Source organism: Aphelocoma coerulescens, unplaced genomic scaffold (genome assembly GCF_041296385.1).
Source record: "Aphelocoma coerulescens isolate FSJ_1873_10779 unplaced genomic scaffold, UR_Acoe_1.0 HiC_scaffold_87, whole genome shotgun sequence".
In the NCBI taxonomy this organism is placed as follows: Eukaryota; Metazoa; Chordata; class Aves; order Passeriformes; family Corvidae; genus Aphelocoma; species Aphelocoma coerulescens.
In genome coordinates, this window is record NW_027184071.1 from 232,023 (window position 1) to 250,821 (window position 18,799).

Genomic DNA, 18,799 nt, shown 5'->3' on the forward strand with positions numbered 1-18,799 from the left:
GGTTAGTGAGGTTTGTATTCAAGCCCTCCTGCATCCAAGTCATACCTCCCTCACACCTCAGACAATCTGCTGAGAAACCAGGGCTTAACTGCAGAAATATTTTAGTTTTAAATTATTTGTCATTGGTTTTGTCACCTCGGAACCATAACTGACCCATAATAAATGAAACTTACTGTGAGAAAACTCCTGAGTACAGTTTGAAAAATCACCCCCTGGTGCAGAAAAACAGCTCCTTTCTATACCAAGCAGTTGAACAAGCTCTCCCAAATGCACTGGGCAAAGGGGGAAAGGAAATATTCAAGATTCTCATAGAAATAAACACAGAGATATGCATCACTGCAAACACCTCACAGCAGAACTTCTCTGGAGTTAAAGAAAGGACAAACTAAGGGAGTTATTAGGGACACAAAAGCAGTAATAAGTTGGGTTTTTTCCCTCCCCTTGCATTTCCATATTGATTCTCAGCTAAAACTTCTCTTCTCTACCTTTTTTATCTGAGTGCAGCTGCTGGGTTCTCAAAACAAACATACATCATGCCCTATCAGACAGCATTGCCTTCAGCAGGTGATGGAGTGTGGTCAAGCCAGGCAGACACCAAAGCCCCTCATAAATCTTCATGTGTGAGAGTAAGAATAGAGCATGAGGAGGATCATAAGACAGGATAAAAAACTTCACCACAAGTCAGCCATTCTCAATTAAAACTAGATTACTGCTGGAAATAAAGTGTTCTTCTCACTCACTTAGGCTGAAATTAGGAGAAAGGGATTGAACAGATGTGCTGCTGTGTCGTGGAGATAATCAATCTACCAGACTGGGCAGCCCTGGCACAGGTAAAGCTGCTACAGTGGGGACAAAAGAGAGAAAAAAAAAAAACAGGATAAACAAAATTCCAAACACTTCTTGTACTAGTTTATCAAATGAATGTATTGTAAGATACATGGAATGAATTTTGAACCTGAATTGCAGCTTTTTTTGTACTCACACGTTGTCATCCATAGGAGCTGGGGGCAGTGGGGGCAGGGAGGTGGAAAAGGGACATAATTCACTTCCCAGGTTACTGAGGGGAAGTTACCCTGCTCACATGCTGATAAGTAACACTGTGACTGCTGCAGTTTCATATTCTGACTAATATTGCACACAGCCTGACAGCCATTAGCCTGCCTTTAAAGCATTTCCTTCCCCTCTAAATGGCTAAAGGGTTGTTCTTGAAAGTATTCACTTGACAGCACAACATTAGGCATGTAAGCTATTGCACCTCTGTGCCTCCTACATGTTTTTGGGGTTTTTTTGAGACCTAGCCATCATAAGGCAATTTTTAAGATTCAGAGAGCTTTCTTCAAATATAAATACTCAAAGGGAGATATTGCTGACTGAAAGCTTAAAGCTTTTGGGTTTTTTTTCTAAGTTTACTGAATTGCCAAAGAAAGTTACAAAATATTTGTAACAGATAAGACCCAGGAGTTATGAAATTTTGCTCAAATTTAACTGCAGGCTTTGTTGCAGCAGTGTTTCTGTACTTGTTCTTTACTTACTCTGAGGAAGCTCTGAGTATGGTGTTACCCAATTTTGAACATTTTCCTCTTGCAGAGTCTCTTCTCAGAGATAACCAGGGTGAATATCAGTGTCTACAAGGACTTTTCCCTGGGGAGGAACATATTTAGTCAAAGACATTATTGGACAAAAACAGCCCCCTGTATATATTATAACTCAGAATTTTTACGGAATAGTAAAACTTTACTAAATAAAAGCAAACCTGGCACATTTAGCTCAGTGAGGATAAACAAAAAGAGGCCATGAAAAAATCATAAGAAAATAATCTTGGATTCATTTTAAAGTTTCTTTTGTTTATTCATTTATTAATATTATTTTGCCAAGCCAGATAGCAGAAGTGTGAGGGCTGGTATTCAGAAATATCATGCAGGAGATTCTCCACAACACAAAACCTCTACATTTTCTCTACTTTGCCTGTTTACTTGCAAAGTTGCTCTTTGCCGCATTAATTAGGGCATTAAAATTTAATTCCTATTAGCTACTGAAGTTGGCGAAACCTTTCTCAGCAAGCATTATCCCCTTACCAAGTTTATATTATCAAAATTTAACATTAAGTGGTATTTTTAACCGTGAACAGTACAATATAAAAAATACTGTGTGTTTATTTTTCCTGCTAACAAACAATCAAGGTCACTCAAACCTCTCTAGGGGGGTAATAAGATAATTATCAAAGTGTATAGCGTGAGGTGCCGTGTTCTAGGTAACCCTTTCAGGGAATTCCTTCTTTCCTTTATCCTTAATTTCTCATTAGCACACATATTAGGTTTACTAAATGGCTTTTCAAGGTTCAAGAAGGAGCACCATTGCAATGGAGTGTCTTAACACAGCTTGTATTTAAATCAGTTTAAATCAATTTAAATCAAGCAGATTTACATAGGTTCAAACAGCTCTCAGGAATACAGTAAGGATAGACATGTGTTAATAATGTGATCCTTTTTATAAAAAAAAATAAAAAGAACACTTTGGAACAAAAGAAATACGAATAGAAAACAAATCCTATCCTGCTCAAAGCTGAATTATTGTAAAGATTTAATTAAAATTTTCCCTAAGGTTTCAAGTATTACTCAGAGGATGCAAATGTTTACGAAAATCACTTTGGGAGGAAAGCAGTAAGTTTCCCTGACTTCCAAGGACTTCTGAAATAGCTTTAAAAAAAATTGGCATAGATGGGAAAGTATTTTAGAGAAGCTGGACAAAGAATCTTCTGCTCAACATGGTTGTGCACTGTGAGGGTGACCCTTTTTATGTTTTAGAAATCACTGTACAAAAAAAAAAGGAATAAAAAAGCAGAAATTATCTAATTGTTACTGCTGCTCAGTGCAGAAATCATGGATGAGATAATTAAGCCCAATGATTGTTGTGAACTGTGTCTTCTCTTGACAAGAACTTGGAAAATGAGATATTTGTTTAATTAGAACGATGTGCACTTCTTAAAAAAATCAGTGGAGGTTAATAACTTTTCTGTGGTTATTAGAGCCGTAGAGGAATAATTGGGGCAACTGTTTAATGGTCAATTTGCTCACTGTATCAGACACCTGGTGTGTTGGAGTTCCTTGCAGGGGGGTGGGAGGGTTTGCACTTTTGCTTCCTGTGGTAGCACATTTATCATTTCCATACAATTTAACAAGGTTTCAGTTAAACCTGTAAATTTACTCTTAACTGGAAGCTCATTAACAAAGGGATGTGCTTCGATATTATCATATAAGGGTATTTTGACCATTAAAGATACACAAAAAAAAGAGTGGACTGGAGCGTATCACAAGAGATCAATAAACACCCTCCTACAACCAAAACTGGGTATTTATTATGGCAATTATTAAAATGTGGTCTGAGATAATGTCAATTTTCTGTAATTTTATTTTAAGAAGAAAGCTGAAATTTATGATTTTCTGAGCAAGCAGCAAGATTGAGAATCTATAGAAGGAATCTGTGAGGTTTATTCTTCATCAGTTGTGGGGAATTATGGTTACCTTTATAGTGAAGTGCTTCCTTCAATCTCATTTCCAATGTGTAAATTCACCACCATGTTTCAGTGAGGTCCAGAGTGACACCTGCTCAGAGAAATAAACTTTACTGCAAGATTTCCTTCCTGAATCTGAGTCCTTCTTTCTCCCAGTAAGGTTGCCCGTTGTCTTTTTTTATAGGAAGATACTTTTGGTATTTTATATCTAGCTTGCTTGTAGTTCACCTTAAGAGTTTTTAAAAGTACACTAAAATCTGCACATGAATTTATTTGCTTTTCAAGAAAACAAACAAATGTTCTCTAGTGTAAACACTGCAATGTAGAGGATTCTTTCTGACTCTATAGCTACTTGATATGATGGAAAAAAAGAGGAAGGTAAAGCATTAATCTGACAAAGGCAGCAGAATACTGATATAAATCATACAGGAGGCACATATTGCTTAAAAGGTGATGAACTTCACATCAAGATAAATAAAGAATATCTTCAGGCTTTGAATAACATCTTGGTAAACCCATTAAAGTGTTTGAATAGCCGCATACAGGTGGCATATCTAATTTTCTAGTACAGGAAATTATACCTTGGATGTCTTTCAAGTCAGGCCTCAGATGCTAAACTGATGGTTTAAGTTCCCGAGTCAGACATCAAGTGCAAATACGGTGTTTGCATTGGAGGATCACATTCCTTTCTATTTCATTACTCACAAAGAAATGGTACCACACACAGAAATAACAACTGGATTCCTAATAGGATACCAGTCCCTGTAAACATGGTAGAAAAGGCTACAAGAACTCCACAAAGTGCCAATTGAATAATGCAGTTCAAAAAATCTTACAGGTGTGTCTTTCTAGAAACATTTTTCAGAAGCTGGTGTTCAATTCCAAACTGGAGTCAGAGAGACTCCTCCTCCAGGTGTTCCCAGTTCAAAATGTAATGTCTCTGAAAGGCTCACTTTACCCAGATTTGCAATTTTCTTCATTCAACTTAGAGAAGAACAGGAGATGCACAAAAACACACGAAGCCAAGAATATATGAGTTTATGATTTTGGGCCCCAGACTTTGTGAATCTATTTAAGATACAACATTACCCAGAGCAGACAGGATGCTTTGCTCTAAAAAAATTTTTAAAAGCATAATTAATATTCAGTAAAAAGGAAAGGCTGGGTGAATAGGTTACCATTTCTTCAACCTTTGCACAAATGAACACATTAATTCATGTCAGTTGTTGTCTTACATGTGCTTGTTCATTTTGTATGAACATCGAACTGATGCATTTCTTATTGTACAAGAGACAAAACTGGCAAATACTTAATTTTAAGCAAGTGATATTAATGGGAATGAATTCCAGATTCTGTAAAGATCACAGACCCAGTAGAAATTTGATTCTAGCAGTTATATTTGCCTAGTGATCTGATGAAAGTAGATGATCTCTGCTGTGAGGGGGATTCTCCAAAGGGCTGAGTGCTAATCTAACTTTGAAATTACACACTCAAATCTACTTCAACAGCATGCATACTCTCATTGAATCTAATCAAAAACTGCCAACACAAATTCAGGTTTTATGAACAAGTGCTGACAGCCACTTACAGATAGTGAACAGACCAGCAACAGTTTGTAACTATTTTATACAGTATAGAATTTAAAATCAAATTTGAGAAAGAGGGGAGTAGAAAAATCTTAGTTTACTCTTTAAAAACTAACTTCTCAATTTTAGAAATTAGTAAGCAAATAAAGTATGGATATTCTGATCTTATTCCAACTTGCTAAGAACCAAGGGAACCTAAAAAAAAAACAGGGAAAAAAAAAGTATTCACTCTATATACTTTAATCTCCAACTTGCCAAAATAAGACTAAGAAAAGAAACCCTGATCTCTCTGAATTAAGATTAGTTTACTCATTTTTTAGCCTTTTGGGGATAAGACAAAATCAATTCATTTATACATGCATATAAGTCTATGAAGTGAAATGATGGGGTGGGCATATTTTATTAGTAAAAAGCTAACATAATTTATGTTATTCAGCTTTTTAATTTTCTTCACAGTTTAGGAGTGTCAAGTCACTGAAAGCACTCCATTCAGTGCATACCAAGCTGTAAGAATTGTGTGATAAATATCATCCTGAGACTCAGGGAACACCAGATTATTAAGAAACCAATCTGATGATTTTATTTTAAAGTCATGAACTTAAAAAGACACGTATTTAATCACTCTATCAGAAAGGTATGAAAATTAACTTCTAAGGAAAGAGGAAATTATACCATGATTTCCCCTTTGCTTTAATTAAGACTAGCAGGGAAACTGTATTTCTTTTGTTAAGGGAATAAAGGAATTTTGCCTTTACCTGATGCTTTTTCTCTTTTTCTTACCTGCCTGTGTAAAATATAATTTTAGAAGAACAGATGTCTGTCCAAGGATACTCTCCAGAAATAAGTCTTTCATAGTGCCAAATCCTCTCTAAAACTCAGGATAAAGCTCTAAAAGGAGAAAATGATTCTCTTCTACCTTTGAGCATCTTTAGCCTGTAAAAATAAAATACAATTGAGAGCTAAATGGGCGAGATTATTAATTAACAATTTCCAAACACTCCATGATTTGCAACGCAAGCAATTGCAGGTTTTAGGCTATTACTGAATTACATTACTGAAACAGCTCATTCAAATTTGACAGTCCAAATAAATGCATTGAGGTTCACAAGACAATGATAATATAATAAGCATTATTTAATGACATCGCCTAACTTCATGGCGTTAGAAAAAAAAAAGATATAAAATGTCTGAATTCCAGAAATTCCATTGACATCTGTAATTAAAATGTCAGGTACATCACACTTGTACTCACCCATTTTCTCCTCTCTTCCCCTTTACAGTTACAGGAACTCAATTAAACAATACCACAGGACCTGTTCAGGGCTGGAAACTACAGGAGGCCATACAGGAAATATGGCCTGCTTTAGAGACTAAAACAATTTGCTAGCCACGATGTGAGCAATTCCACAACTTTTTTCCCTTAGAAAGAGAATGTTTTCCAACGTATATTTAATTTACTTGCACAGACTTGGCATTCCTCATGCCTTTTCCTTCAGCTTCCTATGGAAATCTGTGTCACCATCTGTCCTTTCACTGAACAGCTCTTCCCTAATTGTCTCTTGTGTAGGCACACAAGGTATTTACCAGGTTCTCCTAAGCTTCTCCTTATGCAAACTGGTTTTTCTCTGTCCTACCATTCCACTAAGACAAGCAGGAAACTGCTTGCAAGAGGCTTCCTGTTCCAGATGGATGAGACTAGAAATCCCTAGATAGCTGAAGAAGTCTCTTTAGGGGCTTCCAGGACTCCAGTCTTAAATTTCACGACACTTCAGCTTTGTACTTCTGTACTAAGTGTGGACAATCCAAGTGGGTTCACTGTGGTTATGTGTTTTAAAGGGAAATTGTGAACAGTCAGAACATTAAACAAAATTCATCAAGCTGCCCATTCAAAGCATCTGAACTACAACCACTTCTTGAAAATAAGCCTTCAAATGATAATCTCTATTGTTGTTAAAACTTTACAATAGACCTAGACAACTAAATTTCTTCACATTACATTAAAACCTCTTATGTACTACAGTGTTGGGGGGTTTTTCTTAATTCCTAAATATTGACTGACAGTTTTGCTCTAAGGTATTAATACATTTTTATTATCTCTAAACAGGATCATGAAATGATAAACATAATTTCTATAATTTCATCTATTTTATGAATATGTGTATATATGAAACACTGAGAAACATTCTGCCCTAGATTTTTCTTTCCTAAGCCACAAGTTTGTTTCTCATTTCATGATTGTGGACACTGGGAGAAATGAATGGTCAGTACTACAGTTAATTACTTGGGCACTACTGTGTTTCACAGTTAATTAAAATATGTTAGCATATTTTCATTTCCCCACAGGAGGACATGAAAAAAAGAAACAAAATCAGAAAATGTCTTTTGCTACTTCTTTGAAACTGTATTTTCTTTATATGTCTTTGGAAACCCCATCAATGTTATTTACCAGAATAAAATATGAGTCATCAAGGGGAAAAACAAACATTTACTTCTCTGTAGAATTTGAGTACAGATACTAAACACAATTTTTTAATTTATCCCAGACACAAAGTATTACACTCCTCTTTTTTTCAGAGGAGAGCCCAACAGCCAGCAGTGCATGTTCCCAAACCAATATCAAGCTTGATGGGATACAGAGCTGTTCAGCTGCACCAATTCTTCAGGAAATGTTCCTCCTCCCCCTCTGAAGTGATGAAAGAAACAATACCAATACCACTCTGACAAATTGGCAGTGGAAAATATGATAGGAAATAACCTGTTTCAGACTGTTTCTTGCCATTTTATTAAAGATCAAATCAAACTTGCCTATCCTCAGTGCATCCACTTTAGCCTAATACAAGACACATAAAAATCATATTTTAAAGCAAGGGAGAGTACCCATCTGTTGCATGATGATTGACAGAAATCCCATTTCTGAAAGCTGAAATGGCAGATGGCCTTTCCTGATCCTCATCAGATGGATTTGTCATAAAAGGAAATGTGTCCTTTCATTTGACATACTCTTTCCCATTGATTTCCAGATGACAAATAACTAGGAAATGCACTGAGAAATAAACAAACCATGGCCTTGGACTTTGTTTCATAAGGACTGGGATTTTCTTGAGTTTCAATTTAATTTTCCATTAAACGAAGATGTACTGTAATACAGTCAGCTTCAGAGGGGGTTTGAAATGGGTCTTTTAATTTCCCCACATAAGAAATGCATTTAAAAGCTGAACTTCTGCAGAATGCCAATGCAGTTATTGCTAGAGAGTTCAGGCTGAAGTTGTGGGCACATATTGTGGTAAAGATACTTAGCTTCTTTCAGTAATATTATTTAGAACATGGCTTTAGTATCTGTTTCTTTCTGACTATTTCCATTTCTGAATATAATTATCTATTTAATGGTCGGATTTTAGTTTTTACTTATATTTTGAAGCAGGGGGAAAGTTTCTGCAGAACACAGGGACACTACAATTTCTTGAAGGGTAAAAATACTTCATCCATGAGCATGTTTAATCGTGAAAGACAAATTACTGTCCAATTCTGCTAGGTAGAAAAAACAGTTTCCTCTACACTCAGCCTTGGCACTAATTCCAGGAATTTCTACTGATTGGTTAATAATACTTCATAGTTCTTTATAACACAGGTATGTCATACCCATTAATTTCAATTATTAGTACCAGTTTTAGACTAACATTAGAGTTCCATCCTGAATTTGTTTGCTCTTTAAAAACCCTTTATTCCTCATCTCTTCTGCACATGGGCCATAGAGACCCACCAGATGGGTATCATCATCAAAATATAATTCATGTGAAGACCACAAAGCAGTTTTGATCCAGGAGTTCATTTTTTAAAAGGTTTTTGAAGTGGATACAAGGAATTTCAAAGCTATTAGGCTGAAAACATTTGATAATACAATTCATTATTTAATTAAGGACAACATGTTTCCAGGAAAGTAGAAGAATTGCCTCATAATCCAATCTGTTTCCATCAACCAGATGAGGCCACTAGAACTTTTCCAATTGAAAAGATACAGAATCTAAGCTGTAATTGGGATTTATTTATATCCAAACTAACTCTCTGAATTGAATCTAACACTGTAGTTGCAGAAGCACAGAACTCCAGCATGGAAACTCTTAGCAGCAGCCACAGCAGACAAGGAAGATGCAGTTCCAATTCTGGGCAAAAACAAAGTGATTCTTCTGCCTGCAGCACTTACAGAAAACACTATTTTCAGGCCAAGGTTGACAAGAAGAATTTCAACCTGAAAAAACTTCCAAGATTGAGAGGGGTGTAAAGATATGATAAAATCTTCCAGTATTTAAGAAGCGGAAGAAAAAAGAGAACAGTTTTTCTTCGATGTCTGTAGCAAATGAACTGAAAAGTGTTGGCCCAATGTTGTAGCACAGACGTTTCTGAATTGGAGTATAAAGAAAAGCACTGGAATAAATGAGGATAAACTGCTCCATGACTGGAGACCTCAACAAGTGGTTTGAAAAATCAGTCACTGAGGACTGATTGACATCAGACCAGAAGCTGGACTCTAATCTCCTCAGAGACCCTCCCAGCCCCATGATTTACATCCAGACAAAAGAAAAACATATCTAAAAAGTATGTAAGCATGCTGGTTTGTTTAAATCCACACAGCTTTATTGGCAGATATATTTCCTTTCACACTACAGCCTGTGACAGGCAAAGCAATAACTTCTTGAAGGGAAAATCTGGTTCTGGCAACTCTCTGCAAAATTTTGAATGACCTAAGAATTTAAAAAATGGATTTGAGACAGAACAAGAAAAGCCCTGGTCCTGGCATAACCTAACCAGAATCCAGCTCCTGTGTCAGAAAGTTGCTATTTTTCTCCTGCAAATTGAGAGAGTTTAACACCTTTTCATTTTAGCAACATCTAGGGACCATTTTCTTTGGTAGAAGTGGCAGAGCAAACCAGATCTCAAATGCTGGAAGGAGAGTTGTAGAGAAAATCTCCTGCATTTATCTCCCTGAAGAAAAATTAGGACTGATTTTAGGAACTAGGACTGAATTAGGGAGCAGTGGTAATGCACACATATAAGTATAAAGCCAAGAAAGTATTGTTAAGAATAATTGAAATCTTAAGAGTCTGCTAACTACTAGTCCAGGTCTAGCCATTACAGGGAAGGAAATAATAATGTAGTTTAAATTGCTATATTCTTTGATTTTTCACCCTTTCCTGGTGTCATTCTCATGCTTCCACTGCTCTGCAGGTGATTTTCTCACTGCTGTGGGGTCCCCCCCAAGCCTATGTCCTATCCTTTATAACCTTATCCCTGCACTCTTCCTGTGCCTCCACTTCTACGTATCTGCCCTTTCTCTCAAACTAGGACTGTATTTTTCAATGCTGCATTGTAGTGTTAGATTTGCAAATACCTCACTTAACAGAGAAAACCTACTTGTTGCTTTTATCATAATAAAGGTATGTAGATAGAGAGATAGAAACAGAGGTAGATATAGATAAAAAATTCCACCATGAAAAACACAAAAAACCCCAACAATAACAACAAAAAAGAAATTCCCAAACAAATTCATCATCATTGTCCCCCTCTCCTTCCCCATCAATGATTACTGAAAGCAAAGTGACACTGACCAGTTGAATTCTGACTACTTTTCTTTATACACTGCCCCCTTCTTCAGGTTCTGACTATCAAATCCATTCCTAATTCTCCCCTCTGCCTTGGGATCTCTCATGAATGGCTCTCAGTCCATGGGTTATTCATGACTTTTTTTTTTGACAAATAGGTGTGAACACATGGCAATGGAGCAATTCCTTTGAGAATGCATCAAATTTACTGCTCACACACAAGCTGTCTGCACAGTGTGTCTCACATGCAGCTGTGCAGGGCTCAGGCAATGAACCTCAGAGCTGATCTCCAGAATATCACTGCTCAGGAATTCAGGATGTGGGTGGTGCCAAGCAAGCTGCCAGATTCATGTAAATCCTACATTTTATCAAATAAATCTCAGTTTGAGGCAAATGCTTGCATGTCCTGGGGTAAGGAAAGGAAAAGGACATGGACGTGGGCATGATATTATCACCTTGAGTTACATCTATTTCTTTTCATTCTCCAGTTCCTCTACAGGATTTGTCAGCCGTGCTTTTGCCACAAGGACAACCAGCCTCTGGATTTGCAGCTGGGAGTCCTTGTCCCACACACACAAAGACACATCTCAATTCTCTCCTACTTCATAAACTCCTTCTATCTGGTCTTATATTCTGCTTGACACTAAACCTCCTCTTTCTCCTTTCCACAGTCTTTCTTTGAGACCTCCCTTTAATGCTTGCTCCATTCTTGCTGGGATTCAAGACACAGCAAAGCTGCTGTCTCTGATGTGTAAACAGTAGAAGTGATTCTTGACCCTAAAATCTAGATGGTTTGTCACCTCTCTGCTGATATTCCCTTAAACACACTCTCTATTCGGTGTGAAACAGGGCAAATACAAAAAAAAAACAAAAACAATCACTTAGATCATGTTCTCCAGCTCCCCAAACTTTCACTGAAGTTACAAAATTGGTTAGTTTTAAAGCCACTGTGTTACAAAGAAAAGGAAATTGCATTGAGTCAAGGTGGACTCCTCCACCTCTGCTTTTGACTCAGCCAATTCTTTGCTTAAAAAAAAAAAAGTCCCTTTTTATTATGCACTTACAAACAACAGAGTCACCCTCTGAGATTTCAAAAAATCTATATTTTAAATAAAGCCAAGTGAGCAACTAAACAGAGGAAAGGAGAGCAAACATGACAAATGACTGGGTTTGAATTAACAGATAACAAGGTTTATTCACTTACATAACCAAATGTGAACATGCAAATACAGTTTAGAGCTTTCATACAGCTTCTGCTGGTTAGAGATCTCCACCCAACAATGCGTAAAATAATTGTGCACTGTCAATCCATCTGCAATAGTATGTTTGGCTTGGCAGTTCATTAGTCCTTCTGAGTTCAAATGCTACAATTCCGCATATTTACAGATTTTTCTTGTATTATTAACAGCAATGGAACACTCAGGTACTAAGAAAACAAGGAGACAGCTGAAGCATTAGCTCTGGAATAATGTAAATATATAATCATTCACACAGACATCTCACTGCATCGTTTGCTTTGCAGATTGCTTTACAATTGCATCTCTTCATTATTTGGTGTCCCTCACCCAATTACTGACAGGAACCATTAACAGGCAGTCAAACAGAATATGCCAACAGCATCAAGGAGGTTTCAGTCTTGGGAGGAGGAAATGAGAGGAAAACCAAAATACTTCTCCTGACTGGGATTTTCAAGTACATGTATTATTGTCGCAGTGACCGCTGCTGACCACAGCCCAGGCCAGCTCCAGCGGTGTGCGGCAGGAGTGGGGAGCAGCCGGAGGCTCTCAGCTTTAAAGCTGCTCCTCTGAAGCCTCAGCTCTGCCCAGCAGAGCACAGGCTCCAGACACTGTGGCAGCCAACAGCCCCTGAGGAAGGAAGAGATAAAAACTAGCGAGGAGGCTTGCCATGGGAGGTAACCCAACTTTATTGAAGGGTATCCACAGAGGACAAGCCCTGATCCGATCTGAACAAACAACAATTTATAAGGAGGCGTTACAACCGGGATGGCTTGACAGGGGACAAATAGGGATCTTTAGGGGAGGGATATGGACAGGGATTGACATTCACGTAAACCAATAGCCCCGAGGGGAGGAGGGAAAGGGGTCATATGCCCCAATGGGGTGTCGAGGTTTAGGGGGATTTCCAGAGGGGAGGTATCAGAAGGGGCAGGACCTCAGGGGATTGACAATGACCAATAAGGGTAAACAGGGAGGGTTCGGGTGATGGACACCGAACTTTCAGGAATAACAGGAGGGCTTTTGGGTGATTGATGGGGAACTGACTAGAACAAGGGGAGGAGAACGACCACATAGGGAACACTGGGGGAGTGGCTTGGGTCTGGGGCAAACCGACTGGGAATAGAAGTGGGGAAGGTAGGGATGAACCATTGGGGTACAAAGAATATACAAAGAACATATAAAAACACAATAAAAACATCTCATCACCACATATTATGAAACACTAAATTACAGATGGCGATCTCTGCAGCCTTCCAGTAATTAGTATTAGATCTTTAACAAGAGTTTAGCTCCTCAGAGAATGAAAAGGATGGTGCCTCTGTATCTTCTGAAGTGACCACAGCCGGCCATTAGCAAACACAGTGCTGTGAGCTGGTGTGACCATTTCTCCAACCCTGAGGCTGAGACAACCAGCTGGCCTTCAATAAAGTCCCCTTTTGGCTTGTGCTCTTGTATGCCAAATAAATGATGGAGGTCTGACAACTGCTCTGCCAAAGGAGAAAGTGGTGCCCATGATTCCACGTTTCTGTAGCATTTATTTAACATATGAAGGGATTCAATGTGGAACAGGACTCAAATGATGGGCTCTTATGAATAGACACTTCTAAGTTACTGGTAAACATGGTGGAATACCCCAAAGCTGAAATAATTTCTAGGAAAATTCATTGGGAGAAAAGCTAGAAAATGCATGGCCTCTAAATATATTTGTTTTTTAAAAGGAAAATATCTCTCTCTCTGTGTACAATTTAAAACAATTCTGGAAGATTCCATACTTGCAAAGGTAAAGCTCTTTATGCTTTATAACACTGTAAATGTTACCAGGTCTATGAAATGTCATGGGAATGTAATTTTAGATGGATTTGAAAGATGCAGTGGCATTTCCAGGAGTCCTAACTGTCTTAGCAATAAATCCATAAATGGACTTCAGGGTTAGTTACTGCAGTGTCTGTAACTGGTCTGACACTGTCTTAAACTTGAGTTATGCATCCGATCTCGACAAAGCACAGACAAAAAGTTAAGGGCTCCACAGGTGCTGTCAGGGAAGTCCTGAACAATTTGAGCACATCATGGATTTTGTGCACTCTGTCTCTCCCTAGGGAGGCATGTAGATTTCCTTATATCAAAAGGGGGGAAGAGAATCAACAACAAGGAATGCCCAGGAAGTCTGCATTCAAGACATGAAGAGTCCATACAGTTAGACCTAGAAGATGAGAAATGCTCCCACACCTGACTTCTTACAGAATTGCCAGCCATGCAGATGTGCAAATAGAACAGAACTGCCAAAATAGAAACACAAAGGAGAATTCCAACCCCTAGTCCCAATATTTTAGTTCCTATCTCTTTCAACTTCTGCATTTTCTTCTGTTTGTAAATCCCACAACAGGATTTCCCAGTTAAGATGAAAGAGAACTGTAAAATGGCAGGAATCAGCAAGGTAGAACATCTGTTTCCAACTCATTGCTTTCACAGAATTAGAAAAAAGGGATTGCATACTCTTGAATTTGGAAAGTCTCCTTGGAACTTTTCTGGGGGCTGCTCTTCAGTCTGCTCTTCTAAAGCAGCCCTGACTTCATGGTGAGTTGAAAAGACTTTAATATGGACCCTGCTGTCCACAGGGCTGAGGGGCATGTGGTGGTTAGGGTTAAATTCACACGAACCCTGGCTCGTAATTATTAATGTTAGCATAGCCATTAAGGCATTTAAAATCCCCATTTTACAGCTAATGGTTGTTCAGAAACCCTCATTGTCAGAGAGCTCCATCACAGAGTCTTCAGCTCAGCAGTGACCATGTTTTGGGAAGGTGCTGCTCATTTCCTGCTGTCCTCAGACAGAACACTACAATGAATGCAAGTTTCCCACCCCCTCAGCAGACAGCTTGAATCACTGGCCAGGGGCAGCACACATTTCTAAACCGAACCTTTCCATTTTCTCTCTCCACATCCCTGAAAGACCTTCCCAGAAAGCTTCATCCAAAGCATTTGCATTTTCAGGAAATGTTTGGCTTCACCACTCACTCTTTCTTGCCAGTAGCACACACCTAAAAAAATTCCTGACTGTGTCTAAATTCTCTAGGTAAGCAACACATAATTAAAAACTTGTTTTTCTATCATAAGTAGTTCCATTCAGGACACTACCTACACATTCATAGGTACATGACTGCACACCATACAAGTATGTGCAAAGAAAGCCAGCTTAGGATTGTAAAAAACCTGTGACAGACCCAGCTCTGACAGCTATTCCAAGGGAAACCAAGGATCAGAAATTGTTGGAAAAGGTCCACATTTCTGTTAGCAAGTTGATGTCTTCTTTATTGCATCAAATAATGAAAGAAGTATTCAATACTATTCGTAAACATTGAGATTTTCAGAGAGGCCCAGCTGAGGTTTCTAGCTAAGCAATCCCCAGCCAAAAATACCAACATTTGAAAGTAGTTGAGTGCCAAATATTGTGCACTGGAGTTTTGCCATTTCCCTCAGAGGGTCCAGCAGTAGGCACAAAATCCTCAGAAAACTAATATCCTCTGCCAATCACTACATTTATAAGGTATATTTTCGGTATGAAGAACAAAACACATAACCCTGGTTGTTTTAATACCTCCATTTCAAATATTAAGACAAACAGACCTTTTAAGAATAAGCACAAAGAGGAAAGTAAATATCAGCCAGGCAGTCTACTGTGAAAAATGTGAGCTGACCTGAAAAGCTGCACGATGAGCAGGACATCAGTTTGGGCACTGCAACGACACAGTCCTCAGTCTGCAGTTCCTTAGTGGTCGTGGCCTTGTTGGCTGACAAGAGATACTGATAATTCCATCACAAAACTTTAGTTTTGATGGTCTGGGCCCCCAAAATGCTTTTCAATGTGCCATAAATTGATGGGCACATGTTTTACTGCAAATTGCTAACTAGTTCCCTTATATCCAGAGACTGCACACTTGCATAAAGGGGGGATCTTGCTTAAGACTCAACTTTTATGTGGCATTACAGTTGCAGGTAATTTATCTCTTGATAGGATGCAATGTATCATAGAAGATGGGTTAAACAGAGGTCAAATAAAGACTCTGGCAACTACAGACAGATCCCACTGAAGCAGCAGCAAAGTTACCCTACATCGAGATCACATGCCATCAAAAAACACACGTCTAAGAAAACCAAGTAAATTTTGTTGTATCGTTTCTTTCCCTTTTCTTTTTTCTTTTCCTCTTAGAAGAAAGCAAACACAGATGGAGATAAGTTGAAAATGATGGCCTGTCTGCCAGCAAATATCTTGTTGCCAGTCTAGCTAGGAACGACTCTTTGAACACACAGGAAAGGAACAGTTTCCTTAGCAACCAGGCGAAAGCTCTGAGAACATCTCTTCTGCTCTGTGCTGCTCTGCCCTTCCCCAGCTCAGTCTTCCACCTGCCACTTATGGAATTCATTTAGTTTAACATTTCATGAGGTTCAGACGGGACAATTCCTGCCAGTGCAAGAGGCAGTAATGCTAAGAAAGTTGGGAGAAGGGTGCCGGGGAGGGAATCCATGCTCACAGTGAGGTGGGCATGTGGCTTGCACACCCCGGGGTGTGGAAGAGGAGTTCTCCTCAGGAGAACTGAGTTCAGGAGGGGTTCTCTGGTTTATCAGCCTGGTCCTGTCCTTTTCAAATACCAGATCTCTCTTCCACAGAGCCTTGGCTCTGCCCCAGGTCTTCAACCTCCTCTGCTCACCTGCCTTTGCAAAGCAGCTCAGGGACTCAGCTGCTGTTTCCTCCCTTTTTAGACAGCTACTACCAGAAGGTACAGGAAATAATACCTACATCTTTTTATGTTTTCAAAGCTCTAGCCAAATGTTAATCCATGCATGTGATCTTTAGATACCAGTACATTCCAAACTATCCTGGAAAATGAACCACCTTGGTCTGAGTTGCAAGGAGAGGCAAGGGGATGGAGAGGAGAAAACAGACCAATTTTATCGCCAAAAGCTCCCCGCATTCTTGAATAAAAATAATACGATTTTTATATTTTAGCTCCTGGGTTTTTTTGACAAATCCAGACTTAACTCTTTTTGCACTTTTTCTGTTTCAATTTAAATGCATGAATTCAGATTGCCCCATTCATTTATAAAACCTTTAGCTAATATATGTAAATATTTAATTTTCTCCACTAAAAATTTTGGTGAAAAGCCTCTGTAGTACAAGTTATTTCTCTTTATCAGATGACATTTTGATGTGGGACTATACAACAGGCAGCATATAGACCAGTAATAGTGCTCATACATGCTAAGGCTGGAATTTCAGCTTGATCCCTTTTATCAGGGAACACAAAGAAACTGAAATCGCTGGCACACAACCAGCAAGGAATTCCTCTCCTCTTCCTGCTTTTGCATCCTTCCCAAGAAATCTCACAAGTGAGGCACCCTATGTAAGGAAGAAGTAATTTTAGGGATACAAAGACTTAAGGTACACAAAACTCTCTGCTTTCCAGACCTCTGAGAAGTTACCAGATTCTGTTAGTAATGCCAGAAATAACCTATGAAAATGAGATATAACTGACCTTGTTTTCACACATGAAATCTGAAAATGAGATGTAACTGACCTTGTTTTCACACCTGAAATGTGAAAGTCTTACACAGAGAAACAATCTCCATTTCAAAACCTAAAGTGAGCTTCCTCTTTGAGTTTTAAAAGTGAAGCATCCCACACGATGTGGTAGCATGCTGCAAGTCTGTTGAAAGCTTCACTGAATTTCATATATTAAAGAAAAAAAAGCCGCATAAAACACTGAAACTTATTGGTTTTAATCACACAGCAGTTTTTGCTAAAATATCCTAATGCTTCTGAGACACATCTGAATGAGACATGAATTTAAAGAGACAAGATAGGAATCCCTCTTGACTTCAAACCATCTGTGATAAATTTCTGGAAGTTGGCTAGGTGATTATATCCCTGGATGCTTTAATCACAGCGGTATTCTATCATACACATTTCTGAGGCATCCATTTGGAAAGACTGATCTCATCTGTCCCTAATTGATCAATCTATGCAGCCCCTCAGAAATACTCACACCATGTCAGTTGGGTTTTCAGAACTTAAATGATTGGAGAGTTTGCATATCCATTCTGTTCCAAATTGAATTTCCCCATTTGCAGAAGCATTCTGCAGTATCACAGCTCTCAGGCTGAGAATGCATCCTTCCACTGTTGCAAGCTAATCAAACATAACATCAGGCAAGAATTATTTATAAAATTCATTTATTATAGAAATATATCTCATGCTGGCTTTGATTGATACTATCAAAACAACTATTTGCTTCTGAAGGTTCTACTTTTTCATGTGTGCTTGCAATGCTACATATGTTGGTTTTATGAAAAAATCTTCTTTTTTAGGTGAGGAAACCCCTCTGATTTTCCAAACCAACCACAGCATTATGAGACAGGACAGTTCAAATAGCAGGGAAAGAGAAACAGCCTTTACTGTGCCCTTTCCTCTTCCTTCTCTCAGCCTCTCTTTTATCCCTCTTTCCTCTTTCTCAGACACAGAGCAGTGATAGGGTTGAGAAAGTGAAAAGCGTAGATAAGGAGCACAGCTGAGGTTGTGAAGGAAGTAAAATTAGCATTGATTGAGGTAAATCAATCAATCAAAGGCAGAAAGGAGATGAACTGCCTGCAAGGAAGCGACAGTGGAATGGGAAATGTGCTAAAGTAGGGAGGGGAGAGCACAGGAAGAGGGCAGATGCATTTACAGAGCAACAGATTTCTGGTCCCATAGTAGTTAATGGGAATTTTGATTTCAAGAGTCAGGATATTACTCATGTCATTTAAATAGCAACTGGCAGATGTTTAATCTGCAGATGGGAAGAAAATTAGATGAAAGATGAGACAATAATGTCCC